The sequence below is a fragment of the Erinaceus europaeus genome, chromosome 12 (genome assembly GCF_950295315.1).
Source record: "Erinaceus europaeus chromosome 12, mEriEur2.1, whole genome shotgun sequence".
NCBI lineage: Eukaryota > Metazoa > Chordata > Mammalia > Eulipotyphla > Erinaceidae > Erinaceus > Erinaceus europaeus.
In genome coordinates, this window is record NC_080173.1 from 91030704 (window position 1) to 91058027 (window position 27324).

Sequence of the window (27324 nt, forward strand, 5' to 3'; positions counted from 1 at the left end):
TCTATTACTCTGGACCTACTGCAAGTCCTTGTGAAGGAAACATTTTCTTAAATAGCAACAAATGACTTCCCATCCCATTTTATATCCACCGAGGAAACTGATCAATTTCGTTAGGTTTCTTTTTTTTTTAATTAAAAAAATTTTATTTATTTAAAAAAGGAGACGTTAACAAAAAGGTATCTTTATTATTATTTTTTCTAAAATAATGGCTGTTAAAGGCCTCTTTTTTGCTACTCTGGAGTAAGTAAATCAGTAATCATGAGAGTAGGACAGTATTTGAATGTATAGCTGTTCATTTTCAGCAGGGACTAGTAGGCATAAAAGGACATTTCAACAGGTAGTTTGATAATCAGTCACTGTGAATAATAATATAGTGTTTAAGCTTTCCATTAGGTGTGGGCCAGAAAGAAGGGTTCAGAAAAAGAGGAAGAGCTGGGGGTCTCTTTTTGGGTACAGGACATCTGAGTAAGTTGGCACTTAGAAGCTCAGTCAGTGCCTTTGGGGAATGCATGGCTGTCAAGCGATTTCAAATTCTTCTCTCTGTCCAGGAAGCAGATGTTTTTTGCTTTCATTTTCCAACTTTAGAGTTTATTTTAGGGATAAATGTTTACTTTCCCACAGAATTCAATTTACTTTTTTTTTTCTAGCTTTCATTTTGGTTCTGCCAGTTATCTTTATGATAGAGAAGTTAGAAACTTATGGATGGCTGTGAAAGGAAAAAAAAATCATATATTATCTCCTTATGTGGAGACCACAGTTTTCTGTTTTTAAAGAGATGTGTTCTTTGAAAAGGGATTTTTAAATTTTTATTTTTGCCTCCAGGGTTATCACTGGGGCTCAGTGCCTGCACTATGAATCCACTGCTCCTGGCGGCCACCCCTCCCTTTTTTTTCTCTTTCTACTTTTATTTAACAGGACAGAGAGAAATTGAGAGGGGAGGTATATATATATGGAGAGAGAGAGAGAGACATCTGCAGACCTGCTTCACTGCTCATGAAGTGTTCTCCCTGCAGGTGGGGAGCAGGGGCTCAAACTTGGGTCCTTGCAAATGATGATACGTGAGTTTAACCAAGTCTGGCACTACCCAGCCCCTCTTGCTGATTTATTAATTTTTAAAACTATGTGAGTATATACTGTATAAATAAGCACATATGAAGTTACATTTTCATTTTCTGTATATTGTCAGTTCCCTACCCCAAACACATCCACAGTTAATATAAAAGCTTCCTTCATTGTAAGAATGAAAATAAAAATCTCCCTTTTCTTTTTAACTTTCTAGTTATGTTGAACTTTTTTTTTTTTTTTTTTTAAGTTTATTGACTATTTGTTGCCTTTGCTTAGTGGCTTCTATCTTTCTTTGTTGCATTTTTCTAAGGTCATCTTCATAAATGTCTTCTTGATTCCTTTTATTTTTTTTTCCCCAACCACAGTTGTTTCTAAAGATTGGTGCCTGCACCATTCCACTGTTCCTTTTTTTTTTTTTTTTCTTTCTCTCTTCCTTTCTTTCTTGATAGAGGGAAAGAGGCAGAGAAAGATAGAGAAAGAAAATGAGAAAGAGATACAGAAAGGAAAGGGAGCCACTGACAACACTATTCCACTGCTGATGGAGCTATTCCCTGCAGGGGACTAGAGGCTTGAACCCTGCTCTTCACACTTGATAATGTGTGTTTGGCCATCTCTTTTTGGTTGTTAAGGTAATTTTAATATCTTGAACATGTATATGCTTTGTAATATGCCACACACACATTTTTCCATAAAGGTTTTGCCTCTTATACTGTTATTCCTATCGAAGTCTAGTATTTTTTCATCAGCATAATAATATGTTATTAATCATTGACTATCAATTTATGGCCTGTATTTATTTTGATTTGTGTATTTATTTATGTATTTATTTATTGCTTCTAGGGTTATTGCTGGGGCTTGGTGCCTGCTCTGTGAATCCACTGCTCCTGGAGGCCATTTTTCCCATTTTGTTGCCCTTGTTGTCATTTTTATCATCATTTTTGCTTATTGTTGTTGCTGGATAGGACAAAAGAGAAATCAAGAGAGGAGGGGAAGACAGAGAAGAGGAGAGAAAGATAGACACCTGCAGACCTGCTTCACCACTTGTGAAATGAACCCCCTGCAGGTGGGGAGCTGGGGGCTGGAACCTGGATCCTTACGAAGGTCCTTGAACTTCGCGCCGTGTGCGCTTAACCTGCTGCGTGACTGCCCGGTCCCCTATTTTGAATATTTTCATTAGTGGTTTAATAATGGTTTACAAGATTTTAAGATCACAGAGGAATTGTTCCCCTCTGCATTCACCACCAAAGTTCTGTGCTGCTCTTCCTGCCCTGTCCTATGACAACCACGACATAGTTGCCGACAAGTCCTAGTGACACTTTGGCTACTTTGAAACATATATAAATTTTTATCACTTTATTATTGGATAGTATGTATCTCTTCTCTCGAAAAGAGTCTATGCAGATATTTTCCCAACACTTTTATTGGGCTATTTTTTTTTTTTGCCTCCAGGGTTAATGCCGGTGCTCGGTGCCTACATCACAAATCCACTGCTCCTGGAGACCATTTCTTCTCCTTTTGTTGCCCTTGTGGTTTTATCATTGTTGTGATTATTATGATTGTTGTTGTTGTTGCTGTCGTTCGATAGGACAGAGAGAAATAGAGAGAGGAGGGGAGACAGGGGAAAGAAAGAAAGACACCTGCAGACTTGCTTTACCGCCTGTGAAGGGACTCCCCTGCAGGTGGGGAGCCGGGGACTGGAACTGGAATCCTTACTCTGGTCCTTGGGCTTGGTGCCATGTGCGCTTAACCTGATGCGCTACCGCCCTACTCCCTGGGCTATTTTTTATTGTTGGCCTGTATGAGTAATTTATAGATATTTGATCTGTGAGTATTTTCTCTCAGTTGCTGGGTTGCCAACTTACCTTGTTATAGACGTGTACAAGCGTTCCTTTCTCTCTTCCACTCTTCCTTCCTTTCTTCTTTTCTTCCTTCCTTCCTCCCTCCCCTCCTTCCCTCCCTCCTTTTTATTTATTATTGTTATTATTATTTTATTCACCTGAGCAGCACTGTTTAGCTCTAGTTTATGGTGGTGCAGGGGATTGAACCTGGGACTTCAAAGGCTCAGACATGAGAGTCTCTTTGCATAGCCAGTATGCTGCAGTATCCACTGCAGAATACTGTGCCCCAGGATGGTTCCGTAGCCCCCATGTCCACTGGGTCGATTCCAAATTATATTCCTCCATGAGGATAATTTCTGGAACCATCCGTTCCACCCCGGTTCCATGGCTGCCAGTTCTTAGCAACATCGCCCCGCCAGATATTCGTCGGGATGCGGCATCATCTAAGTTCATTTCCCACGTCTACGCTCGACCGGACCTGCCAATCTACGCGGATATCTTCGCCCACCCTGTCCAACGCTTGACGTCTCGTCACCCAATCTGGTCCCCTACACCTACACTGAACTTCTCTGTTCCAGACTCTTGGAAACAGAGTTGGCAGTCAGCTGAGGTAAAGAACAAACACCTCATCACAGACCCCTGCGAGCGTCAACCCGGCTTTGACCTAGCACGTTATGATTGGGCCCTCCTCAATCACTATCAAACAGGCCATGGCCGGTGCGCCGCTATGTTCCATCGCTGGGGAGCCAGAGACGACCCGAACTGCCCCTGCGGCTCCAGACAGACTATGACCCACATAGTCAACGACTGCCACCTCTCCAGATTCAAAGGAGGTCTCGAAACTTGACATCAGGCTCAACCTGACGCTGTTGACTGGCTATGGAAGAAGGGCAAATGCTAGAAGAAGAAGAACCAGTATGCTGTCTACCCTTGCCCAAACATTTCAATTTAATGTAATCCCACTTATTTAATCTTGTCTTAGTTTCACTTGCCCACAGGGATGAATCTCCAAATATGTCTGTGACGTTAAGGTCTATGGTTTATAGTTGAATGTCTGGGAACACTTTCCCAATTTGAGATTACTTAAACTTCACACTTTTTCATTGCTCCTTATGATTTGTTTTTTTTTTTTACCATCAGATATTTTTTATCTGAGTTATTCATTTTAGTGTGTGACAGGAGTTGTGTGTCACATTAAATTTTTCTTTTTTTTTGTAAATGGGATAGTTTTCTTTATTTTATTAATTTTAAATTTATCTGATTGGAGTGCCACACTGATATATGATTCAGATGGAGAAAGGAGAAACGCTACCGTGTAGCTCTCTCTTCTGCCAGAACATCTACCATGTGGTAGAGAGACTCTCCTCTGAGCTGTGCACACAGCAAACTGTGCGCCCTACTTGATAAACCGCATCTCTGTGTAGTTAAAAAAAAAAGTTATCTTTACCAGATTGAATAATGCAACAAATTCCTTTTTTCTTTTTAATGTTTTACTTACCTATTAGGTAGAGACAGAGGAATGGAGAGGGAAGGGGAAAGCAGAGAAGGAGGAAGAGAGATACTGCTTCACTACCCATGAAGTTTCCCCCTGTAGGGATTGGGGATTTAAACCCCAGGTCCTTGGGCATGGTAGCATGTGTACTCAACCCATTATGTCACCACCTGGCCCTGCATTTCCTTTTTCTGTTGAGACTGACAGACCATCATTCCTTCATGATGATCTATTTGCTTTCATCTCCTTTTTTTTTTTTCTTAATTGCCTCTGGAATTATTGCTGGGGCTCCGTGCTGGCACTATGAATCCACTACACTTTGTGGCCTCCCCCCCAATTTTATTACATAGGACAGAGAGAAATTGAGAGAGGAGGGGGAGGTAGTGAGGGAGAGAGAAAGACAGACACCTGCAGACCTGCCTCACAGTGTGTGAAGCATCCCCCGCTGCAGGTGAGGAGCCAGGGGTTCAAACCCAGCTCCTTGAGTTTGGGACCTTGTACTTAGGACTATGTGCACTTAATCGTCTGCGGCACCACCTGGCCCCTTATCTTACTTGTTTTTACTGATCTACTGAGGCTTGCACCTCATGTGTGCAAAGTACGCGTTCTGCCAGTAAGCTAGCTCCAAACGCACATCATGCAATTTATATCTCTGTATTGACAAGCTACTGTTTGCCTGTTTGCTCTCTTGGCCTGTCATTTCTGGCAAGAATTTGAGATGAGCTCAGCTGGCTGAGGTAGCAGGAGTGGACTGGTGTGTCTCATGCTTTGGACAGGCAGAGCGCTGGTGTCTGTCTGGGCCCCTCCTCCTAGCTTCATCGAGGACAATTGCCTAGCTTGGCCATTAGAATTAAATAGCTTATTTTCTGAAGGACCTTGCCTTAACCACAGCTAATCTACAAATTGTTCCCTTATGAAAGAGAGATGATTATATTTTCTTTGCTGTGCTCATTTGTTTATTTTTCCTCAGTATGTCTTAATCTGGATGTTAAGAGTGGAGAAATTAACACTTTCACAATATTGACTATACAGTAGGTTTAATCAGACCTGTGTATGGTCTTATAAAGTGGGGTTTGTCTTTTTACTTTTTTTTATTATATTTTTTAGAAACTTTATCATCATCAACTACTGTGTCCTGATTGAAATCTTGTTATATTTTCTTATGCTTTATTTCTGCAATCCAATGGAGATAATAATTTATATAAATAAATAACAGTTATCCTGTCTTATTTTTAAGTGAACTGTCTTATTTTTAAGTATGTTAAAAAATTGAACCAATTGGATTGGAATATACTAGTTTCCCTTATTTTCATAGGTAATTTCACTATCTAGAACATTGTTAAAATATTGTAGTGATATGTAGGTGTCCATATTTCAGTACCTTTCATGAAAATATATGATAATCAGTTGGAGAAATTGTGTTGCATATTTTTCCCACGTTTTAGTTGTGATTAACAACAGGTTGCTAGCTTGTAAGATGACAGTGCATATAGTTGGCAGAATCAAGATGGCTGTGTGAAGGCAACACCTAGGCTGACTCTCCTCAAGAAATCTCTTCAGATCTTGGCATATCTGAATGGAAGTGGGATTTCCATGCCAGTAGGAGAGAAACTACAGAGGAGGGACAAACAGAAACCACAGTGGAAAATTATAACCCCATTACATATAACATGAAAATTATAACCCCATTACATATAACATGAAAATTATAACCCCATTATATATAACATGACATCTATATGTCATATATATATGTTATATATAATGGGGTTATAATTTTATTATAACAGGCAATATATACACAACTGGCAAAAGGGTGTGGTCTATATACACAGTGGAATAGTACTCAGCTACTGAGAATAATGAATTCACCTTCTTCACCTCATATTGGATGGAATCATTGCAGGGATCATTAACATTGAAGGAATCATGTTAAGTGAGATAAATCAGAAAGAGAATGAATATGGGATGGTCTCATTCGTGGATATAAGTTGAGAAATGAGAACAAAAAGTAGAAAAACAATGCAGAACTTGGATGGGGTTTGATGTATTGCACCAAAGTAAAGAACTCTGTGGAAGGAGGGTTTCTAAGGACTGGTGCATGATGGTGGAAGAGATGCCGGGCGTGAGAATGTTTTTCAGAAAACTGGGAAATTTTATACATGTACCAATAACTGTATTTACTATAAACATTTAACCCCCCCCAATGAAAAATTACAATATGTGGTTCCACACCACACCTACCACCAAAGTTCTATGTCCCTGCACGTACACCTCCCAAAGATAATCTCCATATTTCTCACAAGTTTTAGAAACAGTTTGCTTGGGTCTGGTTTTAGTTGTTGTTGTTTGTTTTGTGCAATGTGTATCAATTCTGTAGATTCCACATATGAGCAAAACTATCTGGTAGTTCTCTTTCATCTCTTTATTTATTTTTCTAAGCGCATTCATTTTGACCCAAAGGACACAGAATCATATTTTTGATTGCAGAGTAGTATTCCATGGAATATAAATCCCATAACTTCTTCAGCCAGTCATCTCTCACTGGCCATTTATGATGCATCCACTCTTCGAGTATTGTGAATAACGCAGCTATGAACATAGGGATGCATCTGTCCCTTTGAATTAGTGTTTAGATGCCCTTTGAATAAATGCCTAGTGTTGGTATTGCTACTTCATAAGATAATTCCACTTTTATTTAAGAATTCTCCGTACAGTCTTCCAAAGGGACTGTACCAGTTTGCATTTCTAGCAGCAGTGAAGCATAGTTCCTTTCTTTCCACAGCTTCACCAACCACTGTCATTTCCTGAATCACACACTGTAAACGTGTGACTCATTTCTTGATTCTGTTCTGTTGTCCCAAAAGTCCATTTTTTGTTCTAATTTCCTGCTGTTTTAATTCCTACTGCTTTGTACTCTAGACTAAAGTTGTTGAGAGTATGAAATCTCCATTTTTTTAAAATTTTTTCTCAGAAGTGCTTTGACTATTTTTTAAGTTTCTTTATTGGGGTATTAATGTTTTACATTCGACAGACAGTAAATGCAATAGTTTGTACATGCATAACATTTCTCAGTTTTCCATATAACAATACAACCCCCCACTAGGTCCTCTTTCATCCTTTTTGGACCTCTATTCTCCCCACCCAACCACCCCAGAGTCTTTTACTTTGGTGCAATACAAATTCCAGTTCAGGTTCTACTTGTGTTTTCTTTTCTGATCTTGTTTTGCAACTTCTACCTGAGAGTGAGATCATCCCATATTCATCCTTCTGTTTCTCACTTATTTCATTTAACATGATTTCTTCAAGCTCCATCCAAGATGGGCTGAAAATGGTGAGTCACCATTTTTAATAGCTAACTAGTATTCCATTGTGTATATATACCACAACTTGCTCAGCCACTCATCTGTTGTTGGACACACCTGGGTTGCTTCTGGGTTTTGACTATTACAAATTGTGCTGCCAAGAACATATGTGTGCACAGATCTTTTTGGATGGGTGTGTTGGGTTCCTTAGGATAGATCCCCAGGAAAGGAATTGCAGGATCATAGGGTAGGTCCATTTTTAGCCTTCTGAGAGTTCTCCAGACTGTTCTCCACAAAGATTGGACCAATTTACATTCCCACCAGCAGTGCAGGAGGGTTCCTTTGACCCCACAACCTCTCCAGCATTTGTTGCTGTTATCTTTTCTGATGTGTGACATTCTCACAGGAGTTAAGTGGTATCTCATTGTTGTCTTTATTGTTTGTTTTGTGATTCCACAGGAATTTTTGAACAAGCTGTTCAATTCCCTTAGAAAATGCCATTGGGATCTTGATAGAGATTGCTTTGAAATTGTAGATTGCTTTTGGTAGAATGGCCATTTTAATGTTTATTCCTCCATAAATGTGGAATGTGTTTCCATTTCTGTGTGTCAGTTTCTATTTGTTTTAACAGTGGCTTATAATTTCTCTGTTATGATCCTTCATCTTCTCTGTGAGATTTACCCCAAGGTATTTTATCTTTTTGGGTTCGATTTTGGATGGGATTAAGTCATTTTCCCTTTCTTCTGACTGACTCCTTGTTTGTATATAGAAATGTCACAGTTATGTGTATTGATTTAGTATCCTGTTACTTTACTGAATTTATTATTTCCAGTAATTTTTTGGCTGCATCTTGGGGGTTCTCTAAGTGTATTATCATGTCATCATGAAATAGTGATCGTTTGATTTCTTCCTTTCCAGTCTATATACATTTGATATCTCTTTCTCATCTGATTGCAATAGTGAAGACCTCAAGGACTATGTTGGATAATAGTGGATATCCTTGGGAGTCGGGCGGTAGTGCAGCAGGTTAAGGGCACATGGCGCAAAGCGCAAGGACCTGCATAAGGATCCCGGTTCAAGCCCCCGGCTCCCTACCTGCAGGCTGTAAAGCAAGTCTGCAGGTGTCTATCTTTTTCTCCCCCTTTCTCTCCCCTTCCCCCCCATTTCTTTCTGGCCTGTCCAACAACAACAACATCAATAACAGCAACAATAACCACCACCACAATAAAAAACAACAAGGGCAACAAAAAGAAAATAAATAAACAAATAATAAAGCTTTCATTTATTCCCCCATTGAGAGTATTAGCTATGGACTTGTTGTAAATGATCTTAATCATGCTGAGGAATTGTCCTTCTAGTCCCAATTTCTGGAGAGTCTTTGCCATAAATGTATGTTGGATCTTACGAAATGCCTTTGTAGTTTCCATTGATATGATCATGTGATTTTTGTCTTTCTTTTTGTAGATAGTGTAGATTACATTAAGTGAGTTGCAGATGCTGAACCATCTCAGTTTCCTGGGATGAACCCCACTTTGTCTCGGTGAATTATTCTCTTGGTCTGCTGCTGGATTTGATTTGCCAAGATTTTGTTGAGGATCTTTGCAACAATGCTGATCAGGGATATGGGGCTATAGTTTCCTTTTTTTTTTTTTTTGATAGAGTCTTTTCCTGCGCTGGGAATCATAGTGATGTCAGCCTCATAGAAAGTGTCTGGGATTGATTCTCCCTTTTCAATTTTCTGTGGCTAAGTGAGTTTTTGCAGAAATCCCCATTATAATTTGGCAAGTTTTCAGGTGATTTTTCACTGCATTAATTAGTCGATTAGGGGAATAACATGAGGTAATATATACTCCATGTCTACACCTAATTGTGTCACATATTGAATGAATTTATTACTTTACACTGAGTTTTTTTTTTTAATTTAATTTATTTTGGATAAAGATAGACAAATTTGAGGGAAGGGAAGAAGCTGTTTCTTGCAGGTGGGTACACTGACTTTTTCCTTGACAGCAAAGTTAAAAGTTTATTAGCAATATTGTCGGGGCTGGGTGGTAGTGCACCTGGTTCAGTGCATGTATTACAGTGCGCAAGGACCCCGGTCAAGCCCTCAGTTCCCACCTGCAGGGGGAAAGCTTTACCAGTGATGAAGCAGGGCTGCAGGTGTCTGTCTGTCTCCCTCTATTACCCCCTCCCTCTTGATTTCTGGCTGTCTCTATCCAATATATAAATATAATAATAAATTTTTTAAAAAGCAATATTGTCAGAACCTTTCATGGTGACTATATATTTCTACTGTATCTCATTACTTTTACTGAGTCATTTATGTAATAATCTTTGAACGTTTACTTTGTATCAGGCCCCCTCCTTCTTCTTTCCCAGAATCCTTTGCCTGGGTGCAATATACCAAACCCTTTGGCCACCTCACATGTATGGGACTTTATTGCTCCTTGGGTGACACATTTTCTTCAGTCATATAGAGAGGAAAAGACAGAGAGAGAGAGAAACAGGAGAAACTGCTGCTGCTGCTGCTGCTGCTGCTGTTACTACTTCCTCTCCCACTGCTCTTCTTTTTCTTTGATAGAAAGAGGAAAAGAGATCATAGCCCTAAAACTTCTTTCAGTGCAGTGGGTACTGGGCTTGCACCTGTGTCATCTACATAATAAAGCAGCCCGCTATCCAAGTGAGCTATTTTGCTGGCTTGATATTAATTCTTCTTTTTTTAAAAAAAATTTATTTTTATTTATTTATTCCCTTTTGTTGCCCTTGTTGTTTTATTGTTGTAGTTATTATTGTTGTCATTGTTGTTGGATAGGACAGAGAGAAATGGAGAGGGGAGGGGGAGGACAGAGAGAGGGAGAGAAAGATAGACACCTGCAGACCTGCTTCAACGCTTGTGAAGTGACACCCCTGCAGGTGGGGAGCCAGGGCTTGAACCAGGATCCTTATGCGGGTCCTTGTGCTTAGCGCCACCTGCGCTTAACCCGCTGTGCTACAGCCCGACTCCCGATATTAATTCTTCTAACCCACAAGCATGGAATATCTCTGTTTCCTTGTGTGTTATTTTCTTTTAGAAGTGAATTATACCTTTTAATATACAAGTCTTTCACCTTCTTTTTGAAATTTCTACCTGGATACCTCATTATTTTTTATGTCACCTGATTGAATTTTAACTGTGGGCTTAAAATGTTAATACATTTCTAGTGATGACTTTTTTGTTGAAATATGAAATCACCTATAATCTTAGACCAGAAGCAACTGGTTTTGTCAGTATATAAGATACAGTTATCTGTAAATAGGATTAAATGATATAAGTCATGGTAAGGTCTTGTATGGTAGATTTAAATCTTTTTTTTTAATATTTATTTTATTTATTTATTCCCTTTTGTTGCCCTTGTTGTTTTATTGTTGTAGTTATTATTGTTGTTGTCGTTGTTGGATAGGACAGAGAGAAATGGAGAGAGGAGGGGAAGACAGAGAGGAGGAGAGAAAGATAGACACCTGCAGACCTGCTTCACCGCCTGTGAAGCAACTCCCCTGCAGGTGGGTAGCCGGGGTTCGAACCGGGATCCTTATTCCGGTCCTTGTGCTTTGCGCCACCTGTGCTTAACCCGCTGCGCTACAGCCCGACTCCCCGGTAGATGTAAATCTTAACCATAGGATCTTCAAAGTAAACCAAATTCCCAAATAACTTGGTTATAACAATCACTGCTGGTCCTGGTGGTGGTGCACCTGGTTAAGTGCACGTATTTAATGCACAAAGACCTGGGTTCGAACCCCTCGTCCCCACCTGTAGGGGGAAAGCTTTGCAAGTGGTGAAGCAGTGTTGCAGGTGTCTGTCTGTCTCTCTCCCTCTGTCATCCCTTCCCTCTTGATTTCTGACTGTCTCTATCCAATAAATAAATAAAGATAATAAGGAAATTTAAAAAAACCAAACAGTAACTCTCCATTTTCTTCTTAAACTCTAGGCAACAGGAACCTTCCCCATCCTCTATAAAACCCATATTTCTCCCAGTCCTGGAACCTCTGGGGTGTGGCTCATTTTCCTGTGTGCTTTTCTCCATCCCTACTAATTGATACTGTATCTTCTGATCTCAACTGCCAGGCTACGTGAGGGTGTTTCTTCCTGGGCATGTGCTCTCTGGGTTGGAGAGAACTTGACCAGAGCCAACCTGGCTGCTGCTTACTCAGCAACACAGGAGAGAGACCAGGAACTCGTGGTGGAGCGGGAATGCAATGCGTCTTTATTGATCAGAGACAATGCTTTTATATCTTAGAAAACCGGAAGTGGCAAGTTGGAAAAGGAAATGGCTAGGAAAGGGGATGGAGAAAAGGAAAGAGCGGGCTAATGGTAGACACTCCCTTAGCAACTGTTGTGAAGGTTTTAACTGGTAGGATTAATTAATACCCTGAAGGCAGGGCAGGTTTCAAGGTAGAAAGAAGACATATCAGGCAAAACAATGATTATGTAAATAGGCCATACTATCAGCAATGCAGCATGGAGCAGGGCAGGGGGGCTGCCCGACATCCAACCAAATCTATGCAACCAGTACCACCTCAACATGCTTCACTTCAGACAGTGTCCAGAGACACCAGGCATACAATGTCAACCCTTCAGCTCCGTTCCTCTGGTGAGACCTTTCCTAGCTCATAGGACTCCTTAATTCCATTTCAGGTGGTGCACTTCATAACAAAGCCACAGAATCTAGATATAGACTAGGGCCCAAGAGATAGAGCACATGTGCACATGCATCCATAAGTTAGGGGAAATACATATACCTTAAAGTAAAAGCACATAATAGTTTTCAGTGACTCAGTAAGTGCAGCAAGCAAGTAGAAAGACCTAAAAAAAGACACCATAAAGTACTCAGTCAAATAGTTTTCCTTACCTACTTCACTTCTGTCAGTCACTCTAAGGCTAACCTTGTCAGATAAAGTAAGAACTATAAAAGTTGGATAAGGGTAAGAGAGATCATCATATTAATGATGACTGTCTTCTTCACTACCAGGTTACCTCACCATCCAGAACCCTGGTCAGGGAATCCCGGGATTCCCACATAGATATGATGGGTCGAGACCCTCTCTTCAATTTTTCTGTGAGAGCTTAGAGGGAGTAGATAATAAGTTATCCTTGTAAGTATATAAAGACTCTTTAGTAAAACCAACTGGTCTTGAACTTTGGTTTTTAGGGAGATTGTTGACTGTTGTTTTAATGTCCTTACTTGTACTTGGTCTGTTTGCATTTTTTTTTAATTTCCTCTTGGTTCAGTCTTGGAAGGTTATATGATTTTAAGAATTTATTTAATTTTTTTAATTTAATTTTTATTTATCAAAAGGAAACACTGACAAAAACCATAGGATAAGAGAGGTACAACTCCACACAATTCCCACCACCAGAACTCCATATCCCATCCCCTCCCTGATAGCTTTCCTATTTTTTATCCCTCTGGGAATGTGGATCCAGGGTCATTATGGTATACAGAAGGTGGAAGGTCTGGCTTCTTTAATTGCTTTCCCGCTGAACATGGGCGTTGACGGGTCAATCCATATTCCCAGCCTGTCTCTCTTTCCCTAGTAGGGTGGGGTTCTGGGTAAGTGGGGTTCCAGGACACATTGGTAGGGTTGTCTGCCCAGGGAAGTCCGGTTGGCATCATGGTAGTATCTGGAACCTGGTGGCTGAAAAGAGAGTTCACATATAGAGCCAAACAAATTGTTGACTAATCATGAACCTAAAGGCTGGAATATTTCATAAGAAGAGCTGGGGGGTCTCCATTTTGTAGATAGTTAGTAGGCATATTTTAGTTATATTCCAAAGGGCCCATGACATACTAGTTTTAAAAAAATATATTTATTTATTTCCTTTTGCTGCTCTTGTTGCTTTAATGTTGTAGTTATTATTGTTGTTGTTATTGATGTTGTCATTGTTGGATAGGACATACACAAATGGAGAGTGGAGGGGAAGACAGAAAGGGGGAGAGAAAGACACCTGCAGGCCTGCTTTACCACTTAAGAAGCGACCCCCCTGCAGGTGGGGGGCCAGGGGCTCGAACCAGGATCCTTAAGCTTGTCCTTGCACTATGCACCAGCCACGTGCGCTTAACCAGCTTAGCTACAGCCCAACTCCCTATGCTAGTTTTTTTTTTTTTTTTTCTGAGCCTGACATCTGATATGCAGGTGGACCCAAGTTATTGTCTGGGGAGATGATGTCATGGCTGGAAAAAGGGCTAAAAAGCTGGATAAAGGAAGAGAGTAGCTCCCAAATATGGGAAAGGTGTATAAATATTGTTGACTGTAAAGCCCATGGATCTGATCTGATCTGGGACCCATATTCAGTTTAGGAACCTATGTAACCTCTGCATCCCTGTAGGTCTGAGATCACATTCTGTGGTCATAAGTAGGAACATTCCAAGCTGCCCCAATATCAGGACCCATCTTCCTCAGTTATAGCCATAGAGTATACTGTTCAGCCTCCCTTCAGAGGATGGAACATTTTCAACTATTGTTGATCCATGTGTGGGCAAGGTCCTATGGAGGCCCACAAAGGGGTCTACTGTGCTGTTCCTGATAGAGATGACCAGTAACAATGGAGAGAGGGATTTATTTGAGGGCTAATTTATCCATCTCTTCTAGATTCTTCATCTTCATGGAGTGTAGTTGTTCAGTTATCTTTGGCAATCTTTGGATTGCTATAATATTAGTTGTAATTTCTTCTCTTTTTTGTTTCTGTTCCTACTTATTGGAGTCCTCTCAGGAAGTTCTATATTCTTGTGAATCTTGTGTTTTATAACTTTGAACTTTTATAAATTCTCTAACGTTGAACTCTTTCACTCTCTTGCAGGGAATCTTGATGGCTATGATTGATTCATTTTTTTATATACTGCTAGATTTACTTTGCTGTTATCTAGGATTTTGTCATTCTGTATTCATGAATGAGAGCACCTGATTTTTTTTTTGTTATACTTCCCAACTTTTACTAACAATGCACAATGAATTTTCTTCTTTTTAAATTTTTTTATATTTATTTATTTACTTTTGTTGCCCTTGTTGCCCTATTGTTGTTACTACTGATGTCGTCATTGTTGGATAGGACAGAGAGAAATGGAGAGAGGAGGGGAAGACAGAGAAGGGGAGAGAAAGACACCTGCAGACCTGCTTCACCACCTGTGAAGTGACTCCCCTGCAGCTGGGGAGTCAGGGGTTCAAACAGGGATCCTTATGCCGGTCCTTGTGCTTAGCGTCATGCTACGCTACCTCCTGACTCCCCACAATGAATTTTCTATTTCTTTTTGTTCTATTGCAATGAGTTAAGAAATATTTCTCATTAAAAGTTGGACACACTTTTCTAGGACTTTTTTTTTAAATAGTTCTTTGATAGTTCGATTGTCAATGTCAATGGACAATTTACATTTTCTGTCTTTTCTGGAGTCACTTTTACTTACATACATAAACATTCTTATATATGTATTTTTATTAGTGATTTAATAATGATTAACAAGTCAGACTGTAAGATAAGAGGGGTTCAATTTCATATAACTCCTGCCACCAGAGTTCTGTATCCCATCCTCTCTACTGGAAGCTTCCTTATTCTTTATCCCTCTGGGATTATGGACCAAAAATCTTTATGAGAGGTGGGAAGTGGAAGGTCTGGCTTCTGTAATTGCTTCTCTACTAGTTATGACCATGGACTACAAACTCAAGACTCACTGGGATGCAGAGGTTCTGTGCTAAATGTGATAAAAACCATTTTCATCATCATTTTGAAGTTTAGTAGAATATTTTATGATTATGTGACTGGATCTCCTTTTTTAAATTTACTTATTTAATTTTTTTTCCCTCCAGGGTTATTGCTGGGCTCGGTGCCTGCACCATGAATCCACCGCTCCTGGAGGCCATTTTTTCCCCCTTTTGTTGCCCTTGTTGTTGTAGCCTCATTGTGGTTATAATTATTGCCATTGTTGATGTTGTTCGTTGTTGGATAGGACAGAGAGAAATGGAGAGAGGAGGGAAAGACAGAGATGGGGAGAGAAAGACAGACACCTGCAGACCTGCTTCACCACTTGTGAAGCGATTCCCCTGCAGGTGGGGAGCCGGGGGCTTGAACCAGGATCCTTGCATCGGTCCTTGGATCTCCTTTATCACTGTTATTTCATGTTTCTTTTTCACCTTGACTAGTTTTGCCAGGGGTTTCTTTCCTCCTGTGTCACTCTCCCCCTCCACCCCCCAACAGCACTTAAGTTTACTTCTTTTTTAACTAGTTCTTTGTTAGTGTATTCTCATTCTATTTGTAGTACATCAGGCATTTTTTAAAAAAATTTCTTATTGATTTTTTTAGGCTTATTTTGCCATATATATTAGTTTGTTGTTGTTTTGTTTTGAGAGGGACCAGGACGTTGCTTATGTTTGGCTATGGTCGTCAGAGATTGAACCTGGAAGCTCTGATGCCTCAAACATGAACGTGTGATACACTCATATCCTCTTCCTGGACGCTGTCTGAGTTTGGCTATGGTAACACCTGTACTCTGGAATCTCCGTGGTCTAACTCAAACATTCCAGTTCCTGTGAGATGTGATGTGAGTGAAGGGAAGCCAGTAGAGTGCTCTCTCTCTCTCTCTCTCTCTTCTTGTGTGATTCAGGGATCCAGCCTGTTTGCATTCATTGGCTTTCAATCTCCATCCCAATTCCAGTGAGTGTCTTAAGTACTGATAAAGCTCCAGAGAAAATGTAGAAATACCATTCTACTGACTCTTGAATGTCTGGGCCTGAAATTTACAAATTCATATCATATATACATTTTTCATACTGAAATTAGTGTTCATATTTCACTGGCTAGAATCTAAACTCTCCAGAATCTAAGAGGAACAGGGAACCACAGCTGAATAACTGCTAGTTCTGTCTATATATTCCTTTCCATGGTTTTAGTCTTTGAATTCCTTCTTGCATTTTCTGATGACTACAGTTCTCTCTGTCCTGCCTTTTCCTTCAGTCTTAAGAAGATGGTTTTTGTCTCCATCACATGAGAATAGCTATAATTTAGAGGAATCAGATCCTTCAGAGAGCAATGTCTCTAAAAGAATAAACTTTCCTCTTGTTGAAATCTATTATCATTTCCTGTCAGTTAGGTTTTTTCTATGTTAAAAAAAAATTACTTGAGAACTGGGGTTCTAACCCCCGTCCCCACCTGCAGAGGGGAAGCTTCACAAGTGGTAAAGCAGGGGTGAGGGTGTTTGTCTCTCTCCCTCTGTCAATTCATACTCCCAGCCTGTCTTCCCTCTTGATTTCTGACCGTCTCTACCCAATAAATAAAGATAATAAATTTTAAAAATTGCTTCTTACCTTGGAGAGAAGGATCATGAAAACAAAAATGCTCATCCAACCACACCAGAATGGCAACATCCATTTTATAGGATTGTCGCCTGGATCCAGTAAGATGATAAATACAATATCCTTAGCACAGCCCCTGGGAGACACTCAGTAAATTATAGTCATTGCTATGATCCCTGGCTGTGCAGAAAGTCTCTCTGATGGGAAGCATTCATTTTGAGTTTTTTTTTCCCCTAAGTACCTGAAAATTACAGCTTGTAATCAATACTAATTTGTCTTATTTCCTCATATCGAACTGTTTTTCTGTTTAGTCACAAGTGTGAAATATCTTGTGATGTTTATATTGCTTCCCTCTTGCAAAACCTTTTGCGATTAGTAGTTTTCCTGTTATTTAGGATGGGTTAGTTTATGCAGCTGTGACAGAAACTCTCATCGTCTCAGTGACTTATAGTGTTGATTGATAGGGGCTGGGAGTGGCCCTTCAGAGACCTGGTCTGGCCCTGCCATGGCTCAGTTCTATGTGGACTGCTGTGATGTCAGTAAATGAGGATGTCCTACATCTCACACAATGAGACTTAACATCTCTTCTGAAAGTTGCATGCTGTTTTTACACTTGGGCCATTTTCATTGGCCAACAAGAGTCACCTGGCCATACCCCATTTCAAATAGGCTAGAAAAGCCAAGCCTTTATGAAAGAAGAGAAAAAGAAGAAAGAAGAGAGCCATGAAAGACACAGCTGCGTCCACTTGCATATTAGCTGTCAGGCTCAGGCAAAAACTAGTAAAGTCGTGCATGGGCCCTCTGGACTATACCTAAAATAGACATACCAGCTTTTTCAAAACGGAGACCCCGAATCTTCATCTGCAATATTCCAGCTTTTAGGTTCATGATTAGTCAACAATTGGGTCTGCTTTCTATCTTAAACTCCTTTTTCAGCCACTGGCTCCGGATGATACCATGATGCCAACCAGACTTCCCTGGGCAGATGACCCCACCAATGTGTCCTGGAGCCCCACCTCTCCAGATCCCTGCCCCACTAGGGAAAGAGAGAAATAGGCTGGGAGTATGGATCCACCTACCAACACCCATGTTCAGTAGGGAAGCAATTACAGAAGCCAGACTTCTACACCCCATAATGACCCTGGGTCCATACTCCTAGAGTGATAAAGAATAGGGAAGCTATCAAGGGAAGGTATGGGATATGGAGCTCTGGGGGTGGGAATTGTGTGGAAATGTACCCCTCTTATCCTACAGTCTTGTCAATATATCCATTTTATTTTTTAAAAAAAGACACAGCTATGTCACCAGTTACTTTGTAGACTTTATATTTATTTATCTATTTTACCAGAGCACTGATCAGCTCTGACTTTTGTGGGGTATTGAACTTGGTCCTTCAGAGCCTTAAGCATGAGAGTCTCTTAGCATAACCATTATGGTATCTACCCTCGCTCTGTAGACTTTATTTTTAGTGGCTGTTTAAAAAATATATTGGATTGTTGGAGAAGTCATGACATATTTTTTCTATGTTTTTATTTTTGCTGATTTTTATTTTTAAAAGTCTTTAAAAACATCTTATTTTTATTTATTCTTGGATAGAATCAGAGAGAGATTGAGAGGTGAAGGGGAAATAGAGAGGGAAAGAGACAGAGAAGCACCTGCTGCCCTGTTTCATCTATCGTAAAGTTTCCCCCCTGCAGGTGGTGACCAGGGGCTTGAACCTGGTTCCTTGTGCATGGTAACGTGTGCACTCAACCATACCACCCTACCCATAAAGCCCATTTTTAAAAAAAAAATTATAAAATGGAAATATTGACAAGACCATAGGGTAAGAGGGGTACAGTTCCACACAGTTCCCACCACCAGAACTCTGTATCCCATCCCCTGCCCTATTCTTTATCCCTCTGGGAGCATGGACCCAGGATCATTATGGGATGAGAAGGTGGAAGGTCTGGCTTCTGTAATTGCTTCTCCGATGAACATGGGTGTTGGCAGGTGGATCCATACTCCCGGTCTGTTTCTCTCTTTCCCTAGTGCGGTGAGGCTCTGGGGATGCCTCCACTTCATAGATGAGAGGGAGGCGTGAAAACTGAGCGTATCAGACCAGTAAAGGGGCAGAGCCAGAGCTGAACAGGGAGGGCCCCAAGTAGGTCAAACACAAGCAAGAGTTTTCCTGGGTCTGCTGTTCCTAAGGGTGGATGTCTGTAGCCTCTGAGTCCCTGAGGCTACTTCAGTTTAGGTGTTTTTGGAAATGCTAATTACCTGCTCTAGACTGAAATCAAAAGAAGAATGTCACATTCATTTAAAGTCAACCGGTATTTTATGTTTAGCTTGCACCTTACAGAACAGACACTGAAATTCCATCAAAAGAAAAGTCTTGGGGGAGGGGGAGGAGGGCTGGAGAGGGCAGGCAGTGGCATACCTGGTTAAGTGTGTAGGGACCCAGGTTCAAGGCCCCCTGGTTCCCACCTGCAAGGGGGAAAGCTTCATGAACGGTGAAGCAGGGCTGCAGGTGTCTCTCCATCTTTCTCGCACTCTGTCTTCCCCTCCCTTCTCAATTTCTTGTTGTCTCTATCCAGTAACATATATATTTATATTTAAGTCTTTACCTTGTTTCCTTTGTGTAACTCCACTGAAAAGGGCAAGAGAGTGCCCTTTGAAAATATTTCGTTTAACCCTAAGCTCTATGTTGAAAGAATGTACTTTTTATGTCTACTAGCCCTCTCCCTCCCTGTAGATAGCAGCATAACATAGTCGCCAAGTAGGGACTTTAAGAACGAAGGAATATGACAGAGCTGTAGTTCAGTCTCATTGTGCACTGTCTCTGTATACACAACACTCTGACTTTGTTTACATAGCTGCTCTTGATTGAGTGTGCCCTGTGACTGACATTTGTACAGTACTTTACAGACATTCCTGGTTAATCGTCACAGCAACTCTGCGAATAGGTTTTGGAATTTCCTCCATTTTTTCACAGGAGTCTTAGAGCAGTTAAGTACATGGTTATTGCTTTGGTTTGCATAGTAGATAAGGGAAGCAGTTGAGATTTGCACCCAGACCTTCTGGCTTTGATACTTATTTCCATATATATTTGCCTCGAGGGTTATCGCTGGGACTTGGTGCCTGCACTAGAATCCACTGCTCCTGGAGTCCATTTTTCCCGTTGTCCTTGTTGTTGTAGCTGTTGTTGTAGTTGTTGTTGGATAGAACAGAGAAATCAAGAGAGGAGGGAAAGACAGAGAGGGGGAGAGGAAGATAGACACTTGCAGACCTGCTTTACCATCAGTGAAGTGACCCCCCCCTGCAGGTGGGGAGCCGGGGGCTCAAACCGGGATCCTTACACCGGGCCCTGAGCTTTGTATCATGTGTGCTTAACCGGCTGCACTACCACCACCCCCATTTCTATACTTTAATACTGCAGTCTGAGGTAGAAGAGTAGAAATTTTAATGCATAATATTAGCAGATTGAATAAGTAAATTCTGGCATATCTATACAATTATCATGATCTTGGTTTCTTATAGAACATTGAAAACTTGAGGGCATGTGAGAAATGTTTATGTTAATGAACAGTACATAGAAGTTCATTAGGAGTTGAAATTGTAAACTCCCCTGGGCAGATGACCCCATCGGTGTGTCCAGAAGTCTCACCTCTCCAGAGCCCTACTCCTCTAGGGAAAGAAATAGGTTGGGAGTATGGATCCACCTGCCAACATTCATGTCCAGTGGAGAAGCAATTACAGAAGCCAGAACTCCCACCTTTTGTTGGTCCATACTCCCATAAGGGTAAAAAATAGAGAAGCTTCCAATGGAGGGGATAGGCCATAGAATTCTGGTGGTGGGAGCTATATGAAATTGGACCCCTGTTACCTTACAATCTTGTTAATCATTATTAAATCACCAAAACAAACAAATAAGCAAAAAACCTGATTTTAAATATTCCTGTGAAAATTCTTTATATATATTAAGAAAAATGAAATAGTATAGAATTGTGGGTGTGGGGGTCGAACACATACTTTTACAAACCTGAGACCATGGGTTCCATCACTGATACTCCATAAAGTCAAAATTATGCTCTGGTCTTCTCTCTCTCATTAAATAAATACATAAGTCCATTTAAAAATAGTTAAAAATACAAAAAAGATTGGAAATAAATCAAGAAAGACTGGAGGATTCAGTGTGTTTATTATTTCTGGGTAGAATTCTGAGTGGTTTGATTCACTGCCGTGTGTATTTAAAAATTTCCTAATATAAATATGTATTTTATAAAATGAAAAAAATCCTTCCAGGAATCAAGACAATTGGGCAAAAATATAATATGTAACTGGTATTTCATATAATGATATTTTAAATTTAGAAGAAGTCTAAATAAGAATGTGTTTTGACATTTCTTGAGCTTAGATTTGAACATGGAAAGGTTCAAAATTGTTATGATGTCAGATCATATTTTGCTATTAGGATGTGATATGCCTTTTAGGATTGCTGATTTTGAGGATACGTTTTTGTTTGTTTGTTTCCATTCCTTTTTCTTTCTTTTTTATTTATAAAAAGGAAACACCATGAGTTAGGTGGTAGTGCAGCAGGTTAAGCACAGGTGGCGCAAAGTACAAGGACTGGCATAAGGATCTTGCCTCCAGCCCCCAGCTCCCCACCTGCAGGAGAGTCGTTTCACAATCGGTGAAGCAGGTCTGCAGGTGTCTCTCTGTCTCTATCTCTCTTAATTTCTCTCCAATAAAAGTAATAGGATGGAAAAGATAAAATGGTTTCCAGAAGAGTACATCTGTAGTGTCAGCACCAAACTCAGGCAATAACCTTGTAGCAATAAAAAATAATAATAAGAAGCTAATCATTCAGATATATTCCTAGCAGTGAGATAATACGTTTTTTTGTTCCTGAAAAAAGGGAGATCTGTCAGTTTCTCTACTAGAAAGATGAGGGTGCAAAATCTTGAACAAGTCTTTTAAATTTTATAAACTTCCATTGTATTGGACCAGTACACCTGACTGAGTGCACATGCTACAATGTGCAAGGACCCGGGTTCAATTCCCCAGTCCCCACCTGCAGGGAGAAAGCTTTGCAAGTGGTGAAGCAGTGTTGCAGGTGTGTTTCTGTCTCTCCTCTTCTCTATCACTCCCTTCCCTCTTGACTTCTGGATGTCTATCCAATAAACACATAAAGATAATAAAAAAAAAACTAACCTTCCAAAGTCTTACATAAAATGGGGCTAGAAAAATGTCTACTTTATGATAATATTTCATAAGAATTAGTATACAGAAAATACTTGAAATAGTTTCTGGGATAAACTCACAATGTGTGTAAGGTTTTGCAATTATTATTATAAACAGGAGGTTTCAGTACCAGAGTTAGGTTTCCAAAGATGATTCTGGATGCATACTTAACACCCAAGTGGAGAGAACCCAAACAGATGCAGAGAAACTAAAAAAGAAAAGATAGGACTGGCCGGTAAGATCATGGACAGCTGTGTAAGATTTCTGGCTATAAAGAAGGAAGACAGGAGATGTCTGACAGCTAGTTCAGGTATTCTATTATTAAGACATCAACCTTTGTTGGAACTGGTGGGAGCAGAACATAGAGCTTTGCTTTGGCAAAGGGTACATGGTCCTGCTGGTCATTGAGAAGCATTCGGTGATAAGCAAAAGGAGAAATTCAGTAGGCATCTGGGATGAGTGTGGGAAGCTTCGGAGAGAGGTGTAGGAGATGATGGAATCAGCAGATAGCTAAAAGTGCGGGACTGAAATGTGGAAGATGCTGAAGGCTGTGGAGAAGATACTTTTCTTTACTGTGGTATAATCTTGGGGGTCAAGGAGGTGGCTGAGTGGTAGAACACATCCCTTTCATGCATTAGGCCCTGGGTTCAATCCCAGGATTTCATACAATGAAGTAAACTGCTTTCTCTCTTTCTGTGTCTCTCTCAAGTAATAAATAAATCTTCACTTTAAAAAAAAAGCCTCACATTTGTTATGCTAATGAGATGACTCCTGATAGGTGCCAGGTCACCTTTAGAACAGGAGCTAGTCCTCAGAAACGCCGATCAGGGAGACTTCACTGAAGATGGTGACTTGGAAACAACTCCTGGCATGAGCTCCAAAAAAAGCTGCTTCCAAGCTGGGATTCTCTGGATAGGGTAGGATAACTGGTGCTTCCGCGAAAGGGTGAATTAGTGGGTGGTCAAGGTGACAGCAAAAAAGAGTCTTATAACCCACTCTTGGGCTGGCAAACAGAAGCCAAAAGGACAAAGAAAGGAAAATCTTTGGCTTCACTATTTCTGAACTCACCGTTCCCCTCCCCCACACACCCCAGAAGGGTTGGCCAGCTGCTCCTAGCAGACTTCCTGCAGAGCTATTTCTTTACCAAGATTCTTGGCACAGCAGGGGTGTCATTCCAAACCTTTTTCTTTTTCCTTTCCTTCTCTCTCTCTCTCTCTTTTTTTTTTTTTTAGGTGGCTGAAGCTCTATTTAAGTGACAAAATACCTGACCAATTAGAGCCTCAGCCCTGCCCAGAAAAGACTACCTGCAGTTTTTTTTGTTGTTGTTGTTTGTTTGTTTGTTTGATACTTATAAATGATCGCCTTTGCTCAGGCTGCATGCAGCCAATCTGGAGTGGTTCAAGCTGCATACTGACTATTAGGGTTTTTTACTCTCTTATTTTATTACTACTATTATTATATACGTGTGTCCCTTTCCCCTTCTCTTCAGGTTGACCCAAATTAACCGTCATTGCCTTTTACATTGATTGGTGACTGGGCGTCCTATCCATTGTGAGAAGAACTTGTTTCTCTCTCCCGCTTCCCTCCACCCTCCTTTTCTCCTTTTTCTTTCCTCCTAGATAATTCAAAAAACAAACAAACACACCTCTTTCCTTTCACTTTTTTTTGCCTTCTGGATTCACTGACACTTGCTTGTGAACTACTTTGTTGAATAAATCTGACTCGGAGTGAACTCTGTGTGTGTGTGTGTGTGTGTGTGTGTGTGTGTCTTTTCTACTTCCCTTTCTCCTCTTGCTGTCCATAGAACTTATAGTGGACAGTAGGTTTGCATAATTGTCTACTCTTGCTTTCCCTTTTTTCCTTTCTTGTTCTTTTTATTTTGGTTTTGTTTGCTATTTTTCCTTGGACTGGACGTGTTGTTTGGCTAACTGGTATTGGCTGAACTGCACCAATCCTTACTTCACTTGCTGTCGTTGTAATTTCTGAGGTTGGTGACTGCATTTGTGAAAAGTCTTTAGTATAGTGTAGCTAGTACTCAAAACACAACAACTGAAGAACGAACGACAGAACAGAAGAATACAAACCACATCAATAAAAGAAAAAAGGTTAAATCAAGAGCAAATAAAACTACTACCACAATGAATCAGGACAGGAGCCCAGAAGAAACTCCATATCAGTCAGAAGTAACCATAGATAAGAAAAGTATGCAAGCAATAGTAAACTTAATAATCACAGAAATGAAAACAACTGTGGAGGAAAGGGCTATCAGAATTAGGGAAACAACAGAGGAGACCCTCAATGAAAATACTAGTTACCTCGAGGTAATTAGAAAACTGAAAGCTGGAGTCGGGCTGTAGCGCAGCGGGTTAAGCGCAGGTGGCGCAAAGCACAAGGACCGGCATAAGGATCCGGGTTCGAACCCCGGCTCCCCACCTGCAGGGGAGTCGCTTCACAGGCGGTGAAGCAGGTCTGCAGGTGTCTATCTTTCTCTCCTCCTCTCTGTCTTCCCCTCCTCTCTCCATTTCTCTCTGTCCTATCCAACAATGACAACAACAATAATAACTACAACAATAAAACAACAAGGGCAACAAAAGGGAATAAATAAATAAAATAAATATTTAAAAAAAAAGAAAACTGAAAGCTTAAATAGCTGAGCTAAAAGGGCAATTAGCAGAATAAGCTAATACTATAACTTAACTGAAGAAAGAAGCTGAAGGAAGGGAAAGCAGATTAACAGAAGCAGAAAACAGAATTAGCCAGACAGAGGATGAGCTAGAGAAAACTAAGAAAGAGGTGAAAGAGCTAAAAAAGAGATTGAGAGACACTGAAAACAACAACAGATGCTGGTCCCTGTTCGGGCTCGAGTATGCAGGGCTAGCTTCTCAGGCAGAAGAGAGATGACCAGGGATTCATGGCTGAGCTGGGAATGCAGTTCAGTCTTTATTGATGAACAGGAATGCAGTGCAATCAATCTAATCTCTATTCATTAGAAAATCCTGTCCTGTAGCCTACATTCTTTTGTGGGGGCCAAAAGGTGGGAGGTCTGGCTTCTGTAATTGCTTCTCTACTGAACATGGGTATTGGCAGATGGATCCACACCCCAGCCCTGTTTCTATCTTTCCCTGGTGGGGTAGGGCTCTGGAGAAATGAGGTTACAGGACACATTGGTGAGGTCATCTGCTCAGGGAAGTCAGGATGGAATCTTAGCAGCAGAATGAATCAGTCTCTCTTTAGCACTGCTGTGCACCATCCTGCCTGCTCAGTGTCTTAGATATGATATGAATCTACCTTGCAATTGTAGCAGTTGTACACAATTGAGCATGTGTGCAACTTTCTGGTTACAGGAAGGGAGGATGCCTTCCACTAAGACTCTTCTATGGGTAACAACTTAGTTCCAGAAGGCTCCAGGGTGGCTGGTTTTTCTCCAGGTCCCATAAAGAATGTCTATGTGGAAGTGGGACCTCACTCAAACTTAAGTCTTATCCCTGGCTCACTAACCCCTTTGAACTCACTTCTCAGGCATTTAGATTTTGTCATTTCTTTCAGTGTTTAGGAGAGGAATGGTTTCTTCTTTATCAGGATTATCAAATTATTGTTTTGTCTTTTTTCTTCTTTTTAAACACTTTCTCATAATTAATTACGTAGTTAATTAATTTTACCAGAGCACCTTTGAGCTCTGGCTTATGGTGGTGCGAGGGATTGAACCTAGGACTTTGAAGCCTCAGGCACGAGAGTGTATTTCCGTAACCATTATGCTACCTACTCCTGCTTTTGTTTTGTCTTTGCATTGCTCATGTAAAGCTCTATAGTATTTGTTGTGTGTGTGCGTGTGTGTGTGTGTGTGTGTGTGTGTGCGTGTGCGTGTGTGTTAATGCCCATTTTGATAAATTGAATGGTATTTATGTACTTTCTTGATTTGTGGGGTCTTTCAGAGTTGTATCCACCTTGCTGGGTGGTAGAGGCACACCGAGTCATGCCCTCCAGCCCTGCCATTGTACGTAGACCTACTAAATTTATTTCTGAAACATTTTTGTATCTTGAGTGGATTTCGATGTAACAATATTTCTTTCTTTCTTTCTTTAAATGAGAAAGACATGGAGGGGGGAGAAACCTAGACCAGAGCACCACTCAACTTTGGTTTGTGGTGGTGCTGGGGATTGAACCTAGGACCTCAGAGCCTTAGGAATGAAAGTCACTTGCATAACCACTTTGCTGTCTCCACAGCCCTGGATTTAGATTTAAAAGTGAACCTAGAATGTGGGATAAGAACGTTCACTAATCAACAACACAAACAGCAATAATATGAATAATACCATACACATGAAATGGGATGTTTATCTGCATATATGCACACACAGGTGCATACACATACATAGTAATTCTTCTACTTGCTATATTGGTATCTGCTGCCAGCATATAGGTATTTCTCTTTATTGTTTGCTATTCCTTTTTTTTTTTAAGATTTATTTATTAATGAGAAAGAGAAGAAGAGGAAGAATTAGAGGATTATTCTGGCACTATGTGATACTTGGGTCAAATTTGGGACCTCATGCTTATGGGTGTAACACTTGATTCACTGCACCACCTCTCAGGTTGGCTTGCTATATTCCTTTTCACCTCTTTCTCTTTCTTTATTTTACTTTTGACTTGTTCTTTTCACCCTTCTCTCTCTCTCTTTTTCCTTCCTTCATTCCTTCCTTCCTTCTTTCCTCTCTTCCTTCCTCTCTGTCTTTTTCTTTCAACTTAGAAGACTACCTTTCTTTCCACAGATTTTAAAGTGACAGACAAAATACTTAGTCCTGGCTAACTGTTGGATTGATTCCAGTAGAAAGAACATTCATGTCCTTCTTCACCACCATTCTGGCCCACCCCACAGGGCACTGTGAACCCTGCTTCCAATTTTCAGTGAAACCGCATCCATCCGTTCTCACTTCACAGCTCTCCTTAACTTACAAAGAAGAGATGAAAAGACTGTGCTGTAGGCAGGCTGTTTGTTCTGTGATGTTTAAAAAGCTTCTTGCCATGCCTTTTTTTTTTTCCTTCCTTGTCTCTCAGAATAGGAGACTTGTGGAATATAATTGGG

The 27324-nt window shown here is 40.5% G+C and overlaps 1 protein-coding gene across 5 annotated transcripts in view; it reads left to right on the forward strand.

The window, feature by feature from the left end:
• Positions 1 to 27324, forward strand: part of ARHGAP44 (Rho GTPase activating protein 44) — a 202981-nt gene that overhangs the window by 8057 nt on the left and 167600 nt on the right. The gene's annotated exons all lie outside the window — the stretch shown is intronic.